This window comes from Cupressus sempervirens, chromosome 10, assembly GCF_028749045.1.
Source record: "Cupressus sempervirens isolate cs-2001-9-10 chromosome 10, ASM2874904v1, whole genome shotgun sequence".
NCBI lineage: Eukaryota > Viridiplantae > Streptophyta > Pinopsida > Cupressales > Cupressaceae > Cupressus > Cupressus sempervirens.
This window is the reverse complement of record NC_143127.1, coordinates 447,731,476-447,754,907: the sequence shown is the minus strand read 5'-3', so window position 1 is coordinate 447,754,907 and position 23,432 is coordinate 447,731,476.

Sequence of the window (23,432 nt, the reverse complement as noted above, 5' to 3'; positions counted from 1 at the left end):
CTCACACTCCCATCCCCTAATCTCACTCTCTCTCTCTCCCATCCTGTACGAGCTCTCTCCGCCACCACCTACTCTCTCTCTCTCACGCTCTCACACTCTCTCTCATCCCCTACTCTCTCTCTTACACACATTCCCATTCCCCCTCTCTCTCTCTCCCTCTCCCACTCCCTCTCCCACTGCCTACTTTCTCTCCCCCATCCCCTACTCTCTCTCTCCCCTCTCCCATCCCCTACTCTCTCTCTCTTTCATAGACACACACTCCCATCCCCCCCCTCTCTCTCCTCTCCCATCCCCTACTCTCTAGATTTGTCACACACACTCCCATCCCCCCTCTCTCTCCCTCTCCCACTCCCTCTTGCACCACCTACTATCTCTCTCTCTCTCAAGTACTCTCTTTCCCTCTTTACTTTCTCTCTCCCATCCCCTACTCTCACTCTCTCTCTTCCATCCCCTACTCTCTCTCACACTCTCTCCCATCCCCTTCTCTCTATCTCTATCTCTCTCTCTCTCTCTCTCTCTCTCTCTCTCACCCCCATCCTATACAAGCTCTCTCTACCACCCCCTACTCTGTCTCAAACTCTCACACTCTCTCCCATCCCCTACTCTATCTCTCTTATACACATTCCCATTCCCCCCCTCTCTCTCACACACACACTCCCTCTCCCATTGCCTATTCTCTCCCCTCTCCAAATCTATCTCTCTTACACACTTCCATTCCCCCTCTTTCTCTCTCCCTCCCACTCCCTCTCCCATCGCCTACTATCTCTCTCTCTCTCTGTCACTCTCTCCCTCTCTCTCCCATCCCCTACTCTCACTCTCTCTCTTTGCCACCCCTACTCTATCTCACACTCTCACACTCTCTCCCATCCCCTACTTTATCTCTTACACACACTTCCATCCCCCTCTCTCTCCCTCTCCCACTCCCTCTGCCATTGCCTAATCTCTTTCTCTTCCATCCACCCTCTCTCTCCCTCTCCCACTCCCTCTGCCATTGCCTACTCTCTTTCTATCCCATCCCCTACTCTCTCTATCTCTCTCTCCCCTCTCTCATTCCCTACTCTCTCTCTTTCACACAAACCCATCCCCCCTCTCTCCTCTCCCATCCTCTACTTTTTCTCTCACTCGCTCTCCCTCTCCCATTGCCTACTCTCACTCTCTCTCACTCTCTCTCTCTCTCTCTCTCTCTCTCTCTCTCTCTCACACACACACACACACACACACACACACACTCTCTCACTCTCTTCCTCTCTACTCTCTCTCTTTCTCTCTTACACACATTTCCATCCCCCCTCTCTCTCTCCCTCTCCCACTCCCTCTCCCATTGCCTACTCTCTCTTCCATCCCCTACTCTCTCTCAAGCTACTCTATCTTCTCCCTCTCCCATTCCCTACTCTCTCTCTTTCACACACATGCACTCCCATCCTCCTCTCTCTCACTCTTCCTCTCCCACTCCATCTCCCACCACCTACTCTCTCTCTCCCCCATCGCCTACTCACAATCTCTCTCTCCCAACTTGTACTCTCTCTCACACTTCCTCTCTCTCCCATCCCCTACTTTCAATCTCTCTCCCCCATCCTGTACTCTCTCTTTGCCACCTCTACTCTCTCTCTCTCACACTTCCTCTCTCTTGCATCTTGTACTCTCTTTGCCACCCCTACTCTCTCACATTTCCTCTATCTCTCATCCTATACTCTCTCTGCCACCCCTACTCTTTCTCACTTCCTCTCTCCCCTCTCCCATCCCCTACTTTCTCTCTATCTCTCTCACACACACAAATAGCCATTCCCTCGCCCCACCCCCCTAGCTCTCTTTTGGTTTTGGTTTTCATTTTAGGTCTCAATAGTGTGTGCGCACTATAGCGCGTGCGCACTACCTTGAATTAAATAGTGTTTTAATAGTGCGTGCGTGCTATAGGGCGCACACGCTATTTAAAGCTTTTCATTAAAACCAAGCCTAAGGCTTGGTTTTTCCTTGGAGATCCAACCCAAAGGTTTGGAGTTTATAAATAGGTCTGAGATGTGTTTTCCAGCAAACATACAAAAAATGATTGATTTTTCTTGTGTGCTCCCCTTCAAGATTCCTCGTGGTTGGGTATCGATAAGATCAGGTTACATAACATTATAGGTCTCTGTGTTAGCTATCTAACCATATAATTTATTTTTAATTTGAACTATTTTAAGTCTTTCATCTATAATTTCTTTTGAATGTATGTTCATTTTTTGTCAAAAACCACCATGTACTAATTGGGCTGTAGATTTTAGCTCATTCATTGAATTTTGTAACAACTTAGTTTTTTAGAAACTAGACTCCATTCTACACACTTTGAAAAAAAGAAGTTTTGATTTTAGATTAGTTTTCAATCATTTCTAGTGGGAGCACATAGATATTTCATGTTTTTGGGATGGGTCTAATTAAAAAATTCATTAAAAAAAAATACACATTATAAAATTACCCGAAAAATTTGGGATAAACTACATAGTGTTAGGTAACTTTTGACCAGAGCGATTAAAGAATTTCAAAAAAAAAGTTAAAATTTTAGGGGGGGCACACTTTGTACTATGTTATGTTTTTTTGGAATAAACAGTACCATTTTCTGTGGCCCCCTTTTTTGAGGACCTAAAACTAAACCATTTTGAAAAAAAATTAGTATTTTAGAAACTAGATTCAAAGGACTACAACTTTTTTTTTTGTCATATCTTAAAATTTTGAGCGTAACTATCTTCAAATTCTTGTTGAAGTCCAAAATTTGCTGATTTCAGGAAAAAGGTGTCCACTTATACCCCCCTTTTGGCACCACAACTTTGTGCACTTACCCCATAGTATTTTGGCTCATTTCTAGCTTGCACCTTTTGTGACAAAATATTTGCAATGGTATTACTCTTTTCCACCTTATTCTATTGATTCCTTTCATAAACTTGCTAATGCCTTTATATAATAATTTAATAATAATATTGGTCCTTCTATTTATTTGACTTGTTGATGTATTGTAAACAAGGGCCTAGGGAGTAAGTGACTAAGTTTATTGGTAGATTTAAGAACTTGCATGCTCAAATTTCTTATCTTGTGTATCATATTGATACTCATCATATGTTTATTGAAAATTTACAAAAATATATTAGAAATAAGATTTTGCTTACCAAGTTTACTCCTTTTTCATAGCTTGTGCAGTAGTTCATCATTATCAATTACAAATGAGTGAGTTTAAGAGCATTGCTCCAATGGATCTTGTACCTATTCACAAGAGTTATGCCACACATAATCATAAATTGTTTTAGAAACCTAACAATTATGTCATCATTAAAAAATGCACAAATATTGTAATTGATCAAGTAGCTACTATATTTCATAGTGTTGTTGTTTCTTCCTCTAATTTCTAGACGTATAATAAGTTTACTCATCTTTCTACATCTTTACATTGTATTAATGGGTATGTTAGTTAGTGCTAATATGATTACACTTCCTCCTATTAAACTACTTCTTCCCTCTACTACATAAAGTTGGCACTTTACTCTTAAAGCCTTTTTTCAATATCATTTGCAACCTAAACATGAGCCCTATTATTCTTTAAAGCATAAGGTTTTGAGTTTTATTGATTCTAAGGTCTCATCTTTTAATAGTCATGATATTGGAAAACAATCATTGGCACATCCTAATAAAAATGTCTAAATCTATACTAATCCTTCACCTCAACATACAACTAATAATATTATTCACTATGCCCCTCCTTCTTCCCCTCCTGAAGTGAATTTTATTTATGATATGTTACAATTATAGAATGATAATACTATTAATGTCATGGAGAATCCTCCACCTCCAACTAAGAAATGCATTCCCTCTATATATAATTATCAAACTAAACTTAAACCAAATCATTAGTGTCCTAGAGCCCTTGTTATCTCAGTCATTGATATTGATAAAATTAAGGCTCGTGATAGTCCTCTTTATATTACTATTCGGATTGTTAAATATCATTTTTATGGGTTTCTTGTTGATCCTACTTCTATGGTTAATATTATTAATTAGAAATATCTATACAATAAAAAAAAATATTGTGATTTATATGACTCAACTAATACTTGGATTCATACATGTGACAATTTCTTGTATCTTCCTCAAGGTCTCATTTATTTTCTTATTGAGCTCTATGGTAAAGTGGTAAATAGTAACTTTTTTGTCATTCCTACTTTTGATCAATTCCAAGTGAAGCTTGGTTTACCATGGTTGAATAACAAATAAACCATTGATTCCTCTATATATTAGTGCATTAAACTTCCCTATGATGACCTAAGATTAAGATGATCAACCCTAGTCTTCATCATCCTTCTAGAAATTGACATTGTGCTAATCTTGATTTCTTCTAGCTTTCTATTCCTACTACACCTACTCATACGGATTATATTGTTTGTACTTATCAAGCTCATAAATTTTGAAATATTGAGTTAACTAAACCTATGGATATTTCTCATGGCCTTTTATGTGCACCTTCTACATCTATTTTTTATGGTTCTTCTATTTCTAATGGTCAACCACCTCTTGGATCTACTAATCCTCCTAGAGTGGTTCTTCCCCCAAGTGTGGTTCTTTTGTTGTTATCTCTAACCATTGTTGTCCATTAGTGTCAACCACTTAGTCATTTACAAGACAGAGTTAGATGGTCATCAGTATGACCAATCTACTCTATATAGGCCGATTCATGTACATAAGAAAGTATGTACCAAGCCCTATAGGATCTAAGTAAGTTTTTGGCCATAGAGTAATTGATTTAGCAGGATCATAATCTTTCAGCAGTTGTTAATTTAATTGATTTAGCTCCAAGACTTTAGTTGCATAGTCAAATGTTGGAGGTAGCAAGAATCACATGGGATCATGCATTGATCATTATTACAAGAGTTAACAAGGAATTCATTGAAAAATATAGATTACTTCCACTTATTCAACCCCAGAAATAGTGACATATAGTGTTCAAAAATAGGGAGGAAATAGAGTAAACAAGGGGGACATAGAGTGAACAAGGGGAAACAAAATTGATAAGAAGAATGTGATGTGAACGAGATGAGAAATACATACAAATTTGGAGAAATACAATTTTGAATAAAGGAGAAATTGATTTTTGTTATTTATTTTTGGATTTTTTATTCTAAGGCATAAGGCATAAGTCAGAAGGGGAGAGCTCATTTATTAGATTGTATTGTAATGATGTAAATATGACAAAGTGATTTTTCCAACTAATGTCAAAGGGGGAGATTATTGGTATCTCTAACCATTGTTTTCTATTAGTGTCAACCACTTAGTCATTTACAAGGAAAAATTAGATGGTAATCACTATGACTAAGCTACTCTATATAGGTAGATTCATGTACACAAGTGAGTATGTACCGAGCTTTATAAGAGCCAAGTATGTTTTTGGTCACAGAGTAATTTTCTATTTGTGTCGAACTCATCAATGACTAAGAAAATTCCAAGTATACAAGTGTCAAGTTATATAGTGTGTGCTAAGAACAACACATGTTGAGTGTTAGAAGGATTATATAGACAGAGAAACAACAATGCCAAACATTAGAAAATAGTAAAGACCAAGAAATGTAGAGTTTAAATAGAATTCAATAATAAAACAAAGTTTGAAGAAAAATTATTATCATGCTGACTTGGAAGGAATATTTAAATCTTTTTGAGGTTGTTAGAGAATATTTACATGACATCAATGGTAGATCCCTATGTTGTGTGTTTGACAATAAAGATGAAGAGGTGAAACATGGAGTCATCTAGAAAACTCTTTACAAAATAATTTAAATAGAAATGATCTTAACCTAGATCAAAGGCATGCAAAGGAAGAGAAAAGGAAGAGAGGTATATACACTTGAAGTGTTATGGAAGAGAAGGATTGAGAACAGATTATAAATAATTAGTGAAGGGTTATGTTATCATATAAGAGAGAAAGTGACCTAGTCATGGTAGTGAAGTGAAAGGAAAACATAAGAATATCATAGATCTCTTGATCAAACTTTCTTGTGGGTTACATGTTTTATGCAGAAGATAAATATACTAATAAAAAATAATCTCATCTATAAATCCTATTGAATTCTAAGACTAGGAATTAAAGTATTTACTAGTGCATTTGAGAGAAAGACACACTATGAAATTAGATCTATGAAAACATCTTACTTTGTAAAAACCCAAAATCATAGCATACCTTGTGTTGAGAGTGCAAGAAAAAATAGATAGGAATTCCTACTTCTATTTATGTGGGGTGATTTACTAGATTTGGATCTCTATCTTAGTGAGGTTCTTATTCTAATGCTGGTATAAATGGTGGCAAGGTTGCTTGCTTCCACATTCTCTCTTTCTTTAGTGGGTAAAATAACTTTTGGACAAATTTAACAAAATGATGATGGTGTTTTTTTAATAGTGGTTACAGTCATTCAAATTATGATGATCATGGGCATGTTTTTAATACCTCCCATAATCATCTTAATTCTAATGGCCATGGGCGCACTCATTAGAATTCTAACAAACATGGGCATTATTCTTTTTTTTATATCACAAAATGCCTTTGCCATCAAAAAATACCATAAACAATTAAGAGAAAATACATTAGTTCTTGTCGATTCTAAGTAAAATGATGGATGTGAAAATGAGGCTCCTAGACTTCCTTTCATACTAGTTTTTGAGAGAATAAAAAGGAAAATTGATGGGCCTAATTTTTTGATCTTAATCCCTAAGACAAAACAAGCCCAAGGATTTAAAGTCTCTAGGGAATAGGTTGACTTAGGTTGCCTATTCAAAAATAAGTTGACCTAGGTTGAAAAATTCTAGAATAGGTCAACTTGGGTCAAACTATTACATGATTATCCTAGGATGAAGTAATTCAAAGGTTTCAAAAATTATGCAAATGAAAATGAAAGAAATAAAACTAAGAGAGAGAAAAAGATGATTGAGAAAATATTTATCCATGGTCCATAAGATCACTAAAGGAAGGAAGCTAAGAGTTATTAAATTTTAGTTGCTTTCATTTTAAGATGGTATATGTGGTGAAATGTTTCAAGTGGATATTCAAATAGGAAGAGGATATTCAAACCATTATAATTTTTGTCATAAAGATGGAGAAGGTTGTTACATGCATCGAGAAATTCAAAACTGGATAATAAAAGAAACTCAATTCAATGCACATGTTGGAATATGAGGATGTGATGGAAATATTTTTATTATTTATCTGCTAAATACTTGGGAGTATCTCTAGAGCCTTATATTTAAAGTGGTCAAAATTCAAAAATTCACATTTTTGACACTTCAAAAATTTTGCAGTCCTAAATTTTGGACATCCTACAAATTTGAAACCCTAACAGCCCTGACAAGTCTAAGAACTTAATAGAACTTATAGAAGTTTGTTGTTAAAATTTTTTAAGTTGCATTCATGCTCTGATAATTTCACCTAGTCTTGTATTTTCTCATTTTTTTCCTACCAATCCTAATTTTGGTTAAATTCCATACAACTTTTTAGTTTTTTTTCATAGATTAGAAACATCAATCAATCAGTTGCCTTCATTGAAAGGATTTTATGTCGATCACAAATTATGGTTATTTTCTTTGGAAGAAGAGTTTAGCATGAGTTGAAGATGAAATTTTTTTGAAGTTGGTTTTCATCCATTTAGAGACAAATTTTTAAGTTGTAGTGCAAGAATTCACAATGTAAATGGATAATAATCCATGCATAGTAGTTAGAAACTAGTTTACAAGTACTTTTGCATAGAAATTAGGACTTTCTATTGTGGTTTCAATTTCATGCATAGTTGAAACTCTACATATGGGTTTTTGTGTCTTAGAGTTGGCACAATAAATAAATACATTCAAAAAATATAATTAGGGCTAACAATTATTACAATAAACCTACATGAAATTAGTGCTTCACTCATGGTGTGAGAATTATTCTATCTATGAGAGTTTATGAAGCAAGCATTGCTAATTTATGAATATAAAGAAGTCAATCACCAACTTTGTGATTAATGTTTGTGATCCTTAAATTTTCTAGAGTTTCCTATTGTTGTGACTACTTATTGGGAATGTGTTCTACTAGTGTGTTAAGATAAACTTATCTTGTGTGTACATATGTGGTAGATTTATGATTTGATGAATTTAGATATATCATATGTCCTCATAATTTTCCTTGGCAGTGACCTCTGAAAAGTATAGATTACAATTATTTTCTTTCTTTGCTAGTTTTCTTCATCTTCTTAGTGATAGAATTTTCCAGATGATTATGTGATATCTTAAATCCATTTTGGTCTTCAATTTAAACTATTTTATTCCATCCTTATTAGCCTAATCCCTTTGTGATTTATTTGAATAATTGGTGAAATTAGGAACACCTTTTAGGAGATACATTAAATTTCATTAATAGACTTGTATTTTCATCATAAAGATAAAATACAAAAAATTGTATAATTTTCTTTTTTTATTAAAGAAGCCAAAAAACTAGGGGATTTGCCTTTAGTACAAAATCATGGATAAACCATTCACAACAAAAGACTACAGGCTAAAATACTAGCACATTCACATCCCTTCCCCTTAATATCAAAAGTAGATTTACCAAACCATTACTACCTCTCTGAAAGATTTTAAACATAGTATCACAATTACTAGTAATTTTTAAAAAAAATTACTAGCAACCAGCATATAGTTCTTCCTTTTTATAAAACACTTATAAAAAAGCCTACCATACCTAATAATAAAATAAGTAACAACATATCTAACAATATATAGATATTATATTTACTTAATAACATTATAAAGTTGTTAAGACCCATTAGCTGGTCTAAATATTTCAAAGCTGAAAAAAACTAGGAACAGAAACTCCAGAAACCAAAACATAAAATATAATAATAAAGAAGGCTTAGACTTTATTCTTTTTAGTCCTCTTATTTTCTAGAAGTATTTTACCAAGAAATCATCTGCAAGGAAGATATATGATTTTGTCACATCTTCCATGCTAATCCCTTCTTTCTTTTTCTCTTGGTGAACAAGCTGGAGAGTAGCAGTAGAAGTGTGGGTCATCTTCATAGAAAACTTAGAGAGAGTCCCAAAACACTCATCTAGAGCACTGAATTGGGCATTTATGGACTCCATTTGCATTTAATCTCACCCATCGAGTCACTTATCTCTTAACAACCATCATTTTTTCCTCTAGGAACATCCATTTCCTTAACCTATATCACACTAGCCCGTTTAAAAAAAACTTTTCATTATATTTTTTGTCCATCCTTATAGGCAATGTTACCACTATTGGTGATGTATCTCTAGCCTTATGGGTAAGAGGGATTATAGTGGAGGTAAAGTTAGCAGTGTTCATAGTGAAACCTAGTGGAAACCTAAGTGGTGTCTATTGGAAATATAAGAGTAACTAAGAGGGGAGGTGTGAATCAGTTACCACTAAAATAAATCCCAGATCCCTTAGATGTTAGAATAAAATAAACTCTAAAATCTGAATTTTGTTGATGCTCAGCAAATAGACACAAAATGTTGTAACTTGGTAAACATTGAAAATGCTTGGCAAATACTTGACATGCAAATATTAAGATGTTAATTTTGATTAATATTATTTAGTTGCAAACACATAAGATAAATAGTATGAATACATTTGACACTAGGATTTAACATCGATACCCAATTTGGTAAAAACCAACAATTGCAACTAGTTACTAATTTTCACTCTTTTGATGTAAGCCCTATTAGGAGCCAAACTTGTTAAAGGTCACAAAACACACTATTAGGTGTGACCCTATTAGAGGATTTAATCACCCTATTAATAGGAGTGGCCTTGTTAGAGGTCTTTGGACAATTCAATCAAAATGCCACCTTGTTAGAGGATTTAGAAATAGTTGTTAGGAAAACTTTGTTAAGATATTTAGATCATTGCAATAATGGTTAGAGAGTAACAATGAGATTACCTGATTTTAGATGCAAGTAAATTATTGATTACAGATCTCAATGTTGGCTTGTATACTTGATCCTTCTTGATCAAATATATTTTTCAGCTCCACAGGGATATTTTTCTTACCCTTCTTATTCTTCCTCTTAGCATCATTCAATTATCTTCCATTCATTCACACATTCTAAATCTCAACTTGACCTTATACTTATATCTTTCATATTATTAATTCAGCTAGAATATAACTTAGAATAATTAATATTCATCTTCTCATTTGGCTAGAACTAATAAACAAATCAATTAAACTTAATATGCCAAAATAAGAAAATCCTTCGTTAGTCGACACTGCTCAGTAGACACTAACTTGGGATATTACATTTTAGCCCATTTCATTTCTATCTCATTTTTCAATATTTTCTCCTTATAGCACATATGTGAGTTGAAGAAATTGAAGACTTTCACCATCCGACTCCTCAAAATGCAACCCCATTGCCAAAGTTCAAGATCGAGATCACGTTGTATGTTTTCTACTCTTGTTTTTGCATTGTTTTTAGGTTTTTTTTAGTTTTTCTTTAAATTTATTTATTTATTTAGATTGCAGTTGGTTTCTTATTAGGAAATGTGGATAATGAACTGCCAAATCCCCAACAAGATCAAAACCAAAATCCTCCACAAAATCTGAACAAAAACCCTCCACAAGATGAGAATCAAAACCCTCCACAACAAGAGCAAGAAATTCCACAACCTACACTGATCAGAAGACCTCCTCCTGGCACACAAAACAACATAATAAATAAAATAGAAAGAGGGAAAATTAATTAGAAACACTCATTAGTAGGTTGAAAGCTTGTGGACAAACCAATCTAATGAGAGCACAATTGACATCCTCCCTCGAGTCCATTATCACCCATGTAGCTTCTGTTAGTGGTTAGTTGGATATTTGGCATGTTAAGAGGGATGAACAAAGAAGATATTATACAAAAAAATTATTATATCAAGATGTTAAAAAAAAGAAATAGCAAAAGGTAGCATTTGTGCATTGTTTAAAAAGCCTAGTGAACAAAATATTGTTAGAGAGACAACTAAAAGGTTCCCTATCCATTGGTGCATACATGATGGTAATAGAAATAATTTTTGGGATAGATGGTGGATGGTCTTTGATGCCTCTCCCTACAATAATCATGAGGTTCCAATGTATTTCTTAAAGAAATTGTATTATTAATTTGTCCTTAGCGAGATCCCTAATTATTTTGATATATTAGAATCTCAGGGTAGAGGTGGGGGGTCATCATTTGAGAGGTTGAGGGCACGTCATGACGCTAATGTAGTTAGGGCACCTATTGTCAAGCCACAGGGTGAGCATGTGATTATTCCTTCAATTGTGAAAGAACATGTAGAGGCCAGCACTCTAGGGACTATTAATGCTTTGATGCAGACCCTCATTCATTGCACGAGTCCATTAGCTGAGGAGGAGCCTTATGTGCATTGTAGTCACATGTGCACATCATGTGGATCCTTATGCACATTTGGCAGTCATGTTGGAGATAGTATGGATGATGGGCTAGTCACTGATCAGTTTTTGAATGAGATATTTGGCATTGACACATAGGTAAATTACAATTATAATAAATTAATTTGATCACATTTCACATGCATAATGAATGACTAATTAATTATCATGTATTGACATTGTTCAAAATTCAAGGTTAGAGTGTTGGCAGCCCTAATAGAGATCCCCTGACCCCATTTTTTGTCTTCTCAATGAGTCCAAAGGTATGTATCAATTTAATCATTTAAATTAATATATATATTTATTAAGTAATCATATGAAGGATTGACAAAAAAAAATTATGCATGTGCATGAGTTCTGTACTGGACCATCGACATTCACTAGGGACTCTAAGCCTAGGCATGATACGAGCTTTGTATAGGTACTTTCTTTCATGTTAATTTAATTCATTTGATTATATTTGTTACATGTTTCATGTTACATGTAACTTGTATTGTATGACATGCAGCTCTTGACATCTAAGACTCCTCCTCATCTTCAGTAGTCCATCAATCTTGGAGTTGTTGTAGCGATGGCTAGTTCAGAGCCATTGACTAAGGTATGAATGAATTTTCTTGGTTTTAGTTGTTGTTTATAATAGTTAGTATCAAATTTTTTAATGTTATTTATAAGTGATTATATTGATTGAGTTATTGTAGGGCCTTGTTACACTCGATCATCCATGAGCCTTTGAGGTGGACGTACAGAGTGACTACTTGATGGTGGTAAGAAAAAAATTAATTTTGTGAGTAAATATATTTGATTTCAATGTATAATAATTATTGATTCATATCTACTTTATTTGTATCAATTTGAGTTAGAGAATAGCCTAAACAAGAGGACGAGCAAGCATGTGAGGAAGACCCCATCATCCCCATTATCTCCCTCCACACAACAACCAAAGACCTCTAGCAATTTTTTTCCTTCTCCTCATGGGAAGGACAAGATATAGTTGATAGACACACATGTATAGGCATCAATGGACATATATGTTGGATTTAATGTCAGTGGACATATTCAATATACATTTGATGTATATATTGCATTTTATATTTGATGTATGACATATAGTTGATGCATGACATTATTAGACTGATGACATTAATTGTTAATATATGATATGTTTTTTCATGTATGACATTATTGGTTATCATAATATATTATGTGTTGTTTAATGTATGACATTATTTATTATCATTTTATACTATATGTTTGTTCATGTATGACATTATTGGTTATCATAATATATTATATGTTCGTTCATGTATGACATTATTGGTTATCATAATATATTATATGTTTGTTCATGTATGACATTATTGGTTATTATAATATATTATCAAGGTTGCATGGGTAGTTGTACCCAAACCCCTGGTATTCATACCCACGTACCCAAGTATCGAGTACACATATCCCAAGTACTGGGTACTCGATGGAGAGAATCATAGCTAAGGACCTTGATTGAGATTTCTGATTATTATTATTTTTTGGTTTTTTGTTTGTGTATTAGCTTATTGTTTATCGAGCTTAATTCAATACCTAATTAGTTTGAAACTTTTATAGAATATTGATTAACAATAAACTTTATCGCTATTCAAGCATAAGTTTATCATTTCCAATATATCATTGTCATATGATTTATGATCTTGTTCATGTTTAAAGTTTTCCTTCTTTGTTATTTGTTTATGAAGCTTAATTCAATACCTAATCAGTTTGAAACTTTGATACAATATTGATCAACAATAAACTTTATCATTATTAAAGCTAGAAAATTATCATTTGCAATGTCATTGTCATATGATTTATGATCTTCTTGTTCATCTTTAAAGTCTGCCTTCTATGTTATGCATCTAAACATTTATCATAAATTATTAAATTACAAACATATAACAAATTTGAGACTAAAATTAATACATTACATTTGCAAACTTTATCATTGTTCTTGATTTGAAAAATCATTTTCATGGCTCATAAGTTTAGGTTTTCTATAAATATAAAAGTATAATTAAAAATAAAGTTTGACATACCCAAGTACCCTCGTCCCCTATTATAAAAAATAGTTGTAACCATACCCGTACCAGTACCCTAATTACCCCAAGTACCCCTTTCCCCATACCTAAAACTAATAGAATAGATAGCTTGATCCAATGATGAAAGGTGAGAGAGATTTGGTACTTGGCAACTTTGTAATTGCCAACACTACAAGTTTCAACATCACCTGAGATGGAATTGCAAAGTCAAAATGGAGTAAGATTTCCAAAAAGTGAGAAAGGTTATTGTAGGTCTCTACAACATGGTCCTATAGCACCTATAATTGTATCAATACCTCACATGAGCTCTGAGATATGTCTTGTCAAAGATCACTGCCCTATGGCATTTAGTGACTCTTCGGGACATTTTGGTCCGATGTACTTGAGAATGTTCAAGCTCTCAACAGGATGGGACCAAATTGGATCTACTATTTAACCAGCCATCCAAAGCTAACCAAATAGACAATTTCATCCCATGACAAATAGTGAGGGAGATTTGGCAGTTGGAAACTTTGTACTGGCCAACACTATAAGTTTTTGCATCACCTGAGATGGCGTCATAAAATCAAAATAGAGTAAGATCTCAAAAAACTGAGAGAGGTTATTATAGTTCTCTGCAACATAGTCCTATAGCACCTAGAATCACATCCATACCTCACACAAGTTCTAAGATATGCCTCGTCAAAGATCACTACCCTATGGCATTTAGTGACTCTTAGGGATGTTTCAATTCAGCATGCCTAAGAATGTTTGAGTGCTCAACAAGATAGAACAAGCTTGGGACTAAGGTTTTCCGAATAGAAAATTTGATCCCATGATGAATGGTGAGGGAGATTTGGTAGTTGGTAACTTTGTACTAGCCAACACTATGAGTTTTAGCATCACCCAAGATGGCATTAAAAAATCAAAATAGAGTAAGATCTCCAAAAAGAGAGAGAGAGGTTATTGTAGGTCTTTGAAACATGGTTCTATAACACCTAGAATCACATCCATACCTTGTGTGAGCTCTGAGATATGCCCTATCAAAGATCATTACCCTATGGCATTTAATGGCTCTCAGGTTTTTTTTGGTTCAGCATGCCTGAGAATGTTTAAGCAATCAATGAGATGGGATGATCTTGGGGCTAGGGTTTACTGGACCACTCAGAGCTAACAGATTAGATAGTTTGATCCCATGATGAATAGTGAAGGAGATTTGGCAGTTGGAAACTTTGTACTAGCCAACACTAAAAGTTTTAGCATCACCCAAGATGACATCATAAAATCAAAATGGAGTAAGATATCCAAAAATTGAGAAAGGTTATTGTAATTCTCTGCAACATCATCCTATAACACCTAGAATTGTATCCATTCCTTGCATGACCTCCATGATATTCCCTGTCAAAGATCACTACCCTATGGTATTTAGTGACTCTTAGTGACATTTTAGTTCAACATGCCTGAGAATGTTCAAGTGCTCAACAAGATGGGACAAGTTTGGTGCTAGGGTTTACCTGGCCACCTAGAGCTAATGGAATAGATAGTTTGATCCCACAATGACTGGTGAGGGAGATTTGGCATTTGACAACTTTATATTGGCCAACACTATGAGTTTCAGCATCGCCCAAGATGGTGTTACAAAATCAAAATGGAGTAAGATCTCCAAAAAGTGAGAGAGGTTATCATAGAACTCTGCAACATGGTCCTATAGCACTCAAAATTGCATCTATACATCACATGAGCTCCAAGATATACCCCATCAAAGATCGCTGCTCTATGGCATTTAGTGATTCTTAGGGACATTTTAGTCCAACACGCCTGAGAACATTTGAGCACTCAAGAGGACAAAACAAGCTTGGGGCTAGGGTTTACCTAGCCACCCAAAGCTAACAGAATAGATAGTTTGATCCCATGAAAAATGGTGAGGGAGATTTGGTAGTTGGCAACTTTGTATTGGCCAACACTACAAGTTTTAGCATCACTTGAAATGGCGTCACAAAATCAAAACAAAGTAAGATCTCCAAAAAGTGAGAGTTTATTGTAGGTCTCTACAACATGATCCTATAGCACCTAGAATCACATCCATACCTTGCATGAGCTCCAAGATATGCCCCATCAAAGATCATTGTCCTATGACATTTAGTGACTCTTAGGGACATTTTAATTCAGCATGCTCAAGAACATTTGAGTGCTTAATGGGATGGTACAAGCTTTGAGAAAGGGTTTACCCAGCCACCCAAAGCTAATGGAATAGATAGTTTTATCCTACGATGAACGGTGAGGGTGATTTGGTAGTTAGAAACTTTGTACTAGCCAACACTACGAGTTTTAGCATCACCCGAGATGGCGTCACAAAATCAAAATGGAGCAAGATCTCCAAAAAGTGAGAGAGGTTATTGTAGGTCTCTACAACATATTCCTATAGCACCTAGTATTGCATCTATATGTCACATGAGCTCTGAGATACGACCTATCAAAGATCTCTACCCCATAGCATTTAGTGGCTCTTAGGGACATTTTGGTTTGGCATGCCCAAGAAAGTTCAAGTGCTTAATGGGATGGGATGAGATTGGGGCTAGGGTTTATCCAGCCACCTGAAGCTAATAGAATAGTAGTTTGATCCCATGGCAAATGGTGAGAGAGATTTGGCAGTTGGCAACTTTGTACTAGCCAACACTACAAGTTTCAGTATCACCCGCAATGGTGTCACAAAATCAAAATGGAGTAAGATCTCCAAAAAGTGAGAGAGGTTATTGTAGGTCTCTACAACACACTCCTATAACACCAAAAATTTCATCCATACCTTGCATGAGCTCTAAGATATGCCCCGTCAAAGATCACTTCCCTATGGCATTTAGTGACTCTTAGGGACATTTCAGTTCACTATGCCTAAGAATGTTCAAAAACTCAACAAGATGGGATGAGCTTGGGGCTAGGGTTTACCTAGCCACTTGGAGCTAATAGAATAGATAGTTAAATCCTATGACAAAAGGTGAGGGAGATTTGGTAGTTGGCAACTTTATACTAGCCAACACTATGAGTTTCAGCATCAGTCAAGATGGCATCACAAAATCAAAATGAAGTAAGATCTCCAAAAATTGAGAGAGTTTATTGTAGGTCTCTACAATACAACCCTATAGCATAGAGAATCACATCCATACCTCGCATGAGCTTTGAGATATGCCCCATCAAAGATTATTGTCCTATGACATTTAGTGACTCTTAGGGACATTTCGGTTCAGCGTGCCCAAGAATGTTTGAGTGCTCAATGGGATGGGATGAGCTAGGGTTTACCTTGCCACCTAGAGCTAATGGAATAGACAGTTCAATTCCACAATGAATGGTGAGAGAGATATGAGAAAGATATGTATGCCTAGGCCACTTTGTGCAAGATATGAGCAAAGGTTGCTAATCAGGCCAAATTGGGTCTTTTTGATTTTTTGGTCAAGATAGCCTAGAATTAGGTGTTTTTAGTTGTTTTTTAATAGTTTGGAACCTTTTCCAAGTCCTAGAAGTGAAATCTACTTAACTTTACATTAGTTGCACTTTTTGTTCAAAATTGTAGAATTTGTAAAAGTTGCTTAAAAATGCAAATCTGACTAGAAACCTTCTAACCATTGAAAAAATGTTTCCCATGCTCATATATCCAAGTGTGGATAGTTACAACTTCCCAAACTTCCATTTGCAACTTTTTTGCAAAAATTGCAAAAGTTGCTCGAGCAATTTTTTGAGCAACATTACAACTTTTGAGCAATTTTTGTTCTTTACATATTTAGGTCAAATGGGTCCATCTAGGACTATTCTAGGACCCTAGTTAAGATTCCTTGTTAGTGTAGTTTTTTATTTTTTCTATTTTGCTAGGTTATTCCTACACTTTTAATAATCTCGCTTAGGTTAATAAAGCATATCTTATTAGGTGAATGGTTGTGAGGTGTCACCTTCCTACATGTGAGCATCCATTAGCTATCTTGGGAAGATACTTTGCTATCTTTAGTCCAATAGATGGTTGCTCCTCATTGGTTAGTGTTGCCACCTCCTCCCTCTTCCTAGCCTATATAAGCATGCTACCTGGCTTGTATTTGCATCTCTTGTTTTTGCATCCTCTTAATGCTATTTTGCTTCCAGCATTTGCATTACTCTCTTGGAGACTAACTCTATGCTGCTATTTTGATTTTGTATCATTTGCATTCATAGTTTAGATATTTATTCTTTGCACTAGTTATTTGGATTATTAATCTTTTCAGATTCTAACATGGTATCAGAGCTTTTCTATGTGCAAGAGTAGATTTTAATTTTCTTATTTGAGAGATTTGGGGGGGGCCTAATAAAATTTATTGTAGTTTTTTGAAAAATGAAGTATGCTCTTCTCTTGCATCTTTGGATGATCTTGAGAATCAGAAAAGTTTTGACAAAAACGGTTTTTCTCTGGGGTTTCAATCTCAAATCTGACAACCAACTTGCATATTTGAAGTTTTCAATCAGTATTGCAGGTTCCAGCATGCCATTGATGGAGTTAGGAAGCTGATTCAGCATTTGCATGTCATATTTTGGTTGCTGGGGTCAGTTTTTGATTTTTAGAGCTATTTTTTACTATTAAAGGCGTCTAATTTACACTACAACATCATCTTCTATACATCAACAAGAAAAATGCTTTCTAGGTTTTGTTTGCAGCCCTGAAAAAACTATCTAGGTATCTTTTAGATTTTGCATGCAAGCTGTATATTTTGCAAAATCGAGCATGAAAGGCTACAACCATACCTCTCTCTGTTGGCAGTCGCAGATTTGAACGCAATTTTCAAATGTCTCGTTCTTGCTCATACGGACTCCGATTTTGATGATTCTTGTTATGAACTTGGCTATTTTTTTGTGCTCTATCCACTAGTGGATTTTTTTTTTATTTTCATGCATGAATTCTTCAAAAATTGTAGATTCTCAACCGTGACTATGCACAGTTCTCATTTTGGAAACTTCAAAGGATCATAACTTTCTCATACGACCTCGTATCGAGGCGATTCTTTTTTTTAAAGTGCATATTTTTTGAGTAGATTGCAGTGGTGCTATTCATTTCCTTGATTATGTGCCCAAGTTTCACTTTTAGCATATGCTCTTCATGAGGGTTTGTAATGCATTGAAATCAAGACCACTAAGTATTGCTTTCTAGTGGTAGTTGTAAATGCACTAAAATAAAGTGCCAAATCATATTTCTTTGGAGGGGGGTTCTTTGATTGAGTAAAAAGGGGGGGGCATTGTCGTGGCTGGGTTCTCTTCTTTTTAGCATTTCTTTGCATTTCTTCATCATGGATCAAAAAAAATGCCCATCCTAACTCCATGCAATTACTTTGAGTGGAAGTCATGCATGACAATTCACTTAAAGAAAGTTGGATTAAATAGGATAACTATGGGACTTGAAGCTGAACCTGCTAAAGATGAAGACAAGCCTAAGTGGTTTAACAAATGTGATGAGGCATATGGAACATTGTGTTTTTCTATTTCTCCTGACTTGCTATTTCACATTGAGTCTTTGGATACACCAAATGAAGTATGGACAAAGCTAGAAACACTATTTGGCACACAAGATTCAATGAGGGGTCATATGTTGAAAATGAATTAATTGGTTTGACTCTAGGCAATTTCAACACAATCCAAGATTTCTTCACTAAATTGAAATCACTAAGGCTACAGTTAAAACAATGTGGAATTGAAAAGAAAGATGAACAATTGATTCTTAGTATTCTCTCTAAGCTGAGTTCAAAATATTCTGTGTTTGTCTCTACCTTCTATGCTACTAAGGGTGCACTTGGTACTCAATTCACCATGCCATCTTTAGATGATTTTGCTGTCAATCTCACTCAAGAACAGGACAAGCTAATCCAGATGGGCACTCTTAAGTCCTCTAAGTCACATGCCTTGGTTGCCAACCAAGGCACACAAGAACAAAAAGGACAAAGTAGTAACAACAATAGTAAGGACAAGAAACAAAAGAATAGCAAGGAGAAGAAGGATTAGATATCGATTTCTTCAAAAGTAACTATTGATACACCATCTTCCAAGGGCGATAAGCCTAAGAAAGAAAAGGTCAAATGTGCCTATTGTGAAAGACCTAGTCATGATGAACATAAATGTTTGCAAAAAAAACTTGATCACTTGACATACATTCTTGAGAAGAATAATATCAGTGTTCCTGAGTCTATCAAACAAAGTTCTAATGAAGGGTCTAATAAGGAAAAAGAAAACAGCAAGGGGAAAGGAAAGGGCAAGGCCCTTTTTGCAGTTACTTCCTCACCATCCACTTGGGTTCTTGATTTGGGTGTTTCACACCACATGGCTTCATCTAAGGAAGAACTTGCATCCTTGGAGCCGTGTACTATGCCTTCTATTTTGATGGGTGATAACACTCTTATTGAGGTGTGTGGGAGAGGGTCTGTTGATGTGGGGGATGGCACATTCCATGATGTTCCTTATGTACCCTCATTGTTAACTAATCTCCTATCGATACACCAGATCACTCACACAGGTTTAGGCAAGTGGGTTGAGTTCACTCCTGATTCAGTGGAGATACGTGAGTTGCACAATGATTCTACAGTTGCAGTTGGGAGAGAAGATCATATGTCATGACTCTATATGTTTTCTCACTTTTTTCTTGATCCTCCTTTGACTGTTTCACTCACTCACTCTAATGATGTGAGCAGATTATGGCATGAGTGGTTTGGCCATCTTAACTTCCACTACTTGCATCGGCTTAACCAATAGAGCATGGTCACAGGGTTTCCTTCTACTTTGACATTGGAGTCACTTGGAATACATGATAGATCTTCTAATGGATCAGATTCACTTGAGCAGTCTTCTACCTCCACTTCTGATGCAGAGAGTGATTCAGAGGACTCAACTCCTTCCTCTCCTAGTCATCATTTATAGGTTGATGATTCTCCTCTAGATTCTCCATCTTCTGGTACACTTTGGGCTAGACAGACCTTGCAGTTTGCAGGTGATTGGGTTGGGGATCCATCAGACACCAAGCAGACTCATTCACAATTCTAAGATGCTCTACATATCTTCATTGCTACTACCTCAAATCCACAGTCCTTTCATGAGGGTTTTGGTATTTCTAAGTGGGATACAACTATGTAGGAAGAGTATAGTTCCTTGATGAGGAACCACACTTGGAATCTTGTCCCTTTTCCTAAGGGAAGAAAATTTGTTCGATGTAAGTGGATCTACCGGACAAAATTTGCAAGCTTTGCTAGAGGTGTGGGATGCTTCATCTTTTGGGGGGGGGGCTCTTCCTCTCACTTGGAGTCCTATTTTTCTTTGGGGAGTCTCTTTTCTCTCTCTTTTGGAGGAATTTTATGTACATGGGTACCTCATTAGGCTTGACTTGTCGGGACCCATTTCTACATCCACCTAAGCTTCACTTATGGGGGGGTGTTAGTGTAGTTTTTTATTTTTTCTATTTTTCTAGGTTTTTCCTACACTTTTAATAATCTCGCTTAAGTTAATAAAGCATGTCTTATTAGGTGAATGGTTGTGAAGTGTCACCTTCCTACATGTGAGCATCCATTAGCTATCTTGGGAAGATACTTTGCTATCTTTAGTCCAATAGGTGGTTGCTCCTCATTGGTTGGTGTTGCCACCTCCTCCCTCTTCCTAGCCTATATAAGCATGCTACCTGGCTTGTATTTGCATCTCTTGTTTTTGCATCCTCTTAATGCTATTTTTCTTCCAGCATTTGCATTACTCTCTTGGAGACTAACTCTATGATGCTATTTTGATTTTGTATCATTTGCATTCATAGTTTAGATATTTATTCTTTGCACTAGTTTTTTGGGTTATTAATCTTTTCAGATTCTAACATTCTTAAGACCTATTAGGTAACCAAATACCTTAGTTTCTCATGAATATTGAAAGAAAATGAATAAGAAATTAGATACCAGCTACATCTATTAAATATACAATGGGAGATATAGAAAACTTGCTTAATTGAGAGATTAATCTAAGAGAAAAGGACATTTCAGAAGAAAATGGTTATCTTAGTGCCATCTAGGGTATGCCAATTACTTAGGATGAAGAGACAAAACCTACAGCTATTGAGAAAGAGTGCACATGTACATAGACACAAAAATTTTAGATAGAGAAGTAACAAGTGCTATAGAATTGTCCATGGAGCAATGTGAAGTGAAGCCTCTAATTGGCTCATTAGTAGGCAAAGAGTCTGGTCATGCACTTCATTCTAGCACCACATATGTTTCAATTAGAAATCTCTATTCATCAATGGCCTTGCATTTATAGGACTTGGGAAGCCAAGGTACTCAAGCTGGGCATGATCCCTCAAAGTTCTCATCAAAATATATTAATGATCTTAAAAAAAAAAACAAAAATCTCATTGCCACCTTTAAATGGAGACTTTAGTTTAAATGGAGATTGTTAGTTCCCAAACATGCCCCAGTCAAGTAGATGACTGGTTTACAAAGCAACCTGTAGGAAACAATGTCATGGAAATGAACTAAGAAAATTGTTTGTAATCATTCCCCCAATAGTCACAACCTTTCAAATTTGGTTGGATCAGTTGGGGAAGACCTTCTAATGTAGAGATCATAGCCTTCTTCTGCCAATTACCTCCTAGGTGTCTAATGGCACCCAACCCACTGCAAGATGCCAATTTGTTTTACCAACCTTTTCCAAATGTTGACCTATCTCTCTCCAAGTGGACTCCATTTTATAAGGTCTTTCCCCCTTTCTAGGGCTCTTGGCAAACTTGGATCCAATCTAGGCTTTAGGGACACTAGTCCTCAACTAGGCCAAATAAGGAAAAATATGCAACCAAGTTTCAAAACTTCAAACTTAGGCTAGGATCACCATCACTAGGCTTATGCCACTGGGATTCATGCACTTTTAGTGTCCTAACACCCCCAAGGGGTCAATTCCCCAAAATTAGGCCTAGAAATCCTAGTTGGTTAAATTTCAATTTTCCTTGGAAACTTCCAAACTTTCCAAATGAAAATGCCAACTTACCACCTTTTAAAATACCCTTTACCTAGTTCTCAAAGACTCCAAAGGATTAAGGGATGACTCTATTCCAGTATGTCCAAACTCCACTTTGGTCTATAGACCTAATAAGCCTAATTACGCTGGGTTTCCAAAGCACATGCTTGAAAATGGGTTCATAGAATCAACTCAACCCCATGGACCTCTTCCTCTCCTTCCTAAAACTCCATTTCACCTTTCACTTGGGTTCATACAATTAGTTTGGAAGTCTTAATGCCACTTCTTCTTTACTTCCTAGTTGAACACGTGGAGATGTTCAACCTAGGGCCTGCTGGTAAAAATAGCAACCCAAATCTTCCAGGTCTAAAACTCTACCATATCAAGGTAATATTTCCTAAATTTCATCCCCCCAAGTGGCATCAAATTCAAACCATAGGATTGCAAGTTAGAGGCACATGTTTGCCAAAACCCTTGAATTCAGGCCCAAACAAGCAATTTTAACAAAAAATGCAATAACTTGAGCAGATGAAAAGATTAAACCTTCAAACCAAAATAAAATGAAGCCTAGTTCATCAAATTATCCTACCATGTCAATTTATCACCTTTCCCAATAAGTAAAAATCTATACAACTCAGGAAAACAGAGAAAATGGTAGAAAGTCAAAGTTTTATTAATATAAATCTTCACCAGTCCATACCACTATGATGTTTTCTTCATGAACATCCTTTTATAAAACATATTCCTTGTCTCCAATGGTCATAACCATAATTCAAATGGTTAGGCCAATGTTCAACCACTTTTTGATTTTTTTTGTATAAAATGTTTTCATCAACTTTGCATTTTTGCATGATAACATTGACATTTTTGTGCTAGTGACCTCCTAGACACCTAAATTCTTGCCTAATGATCCTAATAATACCTAAATCCATATAAGGACTTCCAAACTCCCTATTGCACACAAACAACTCAA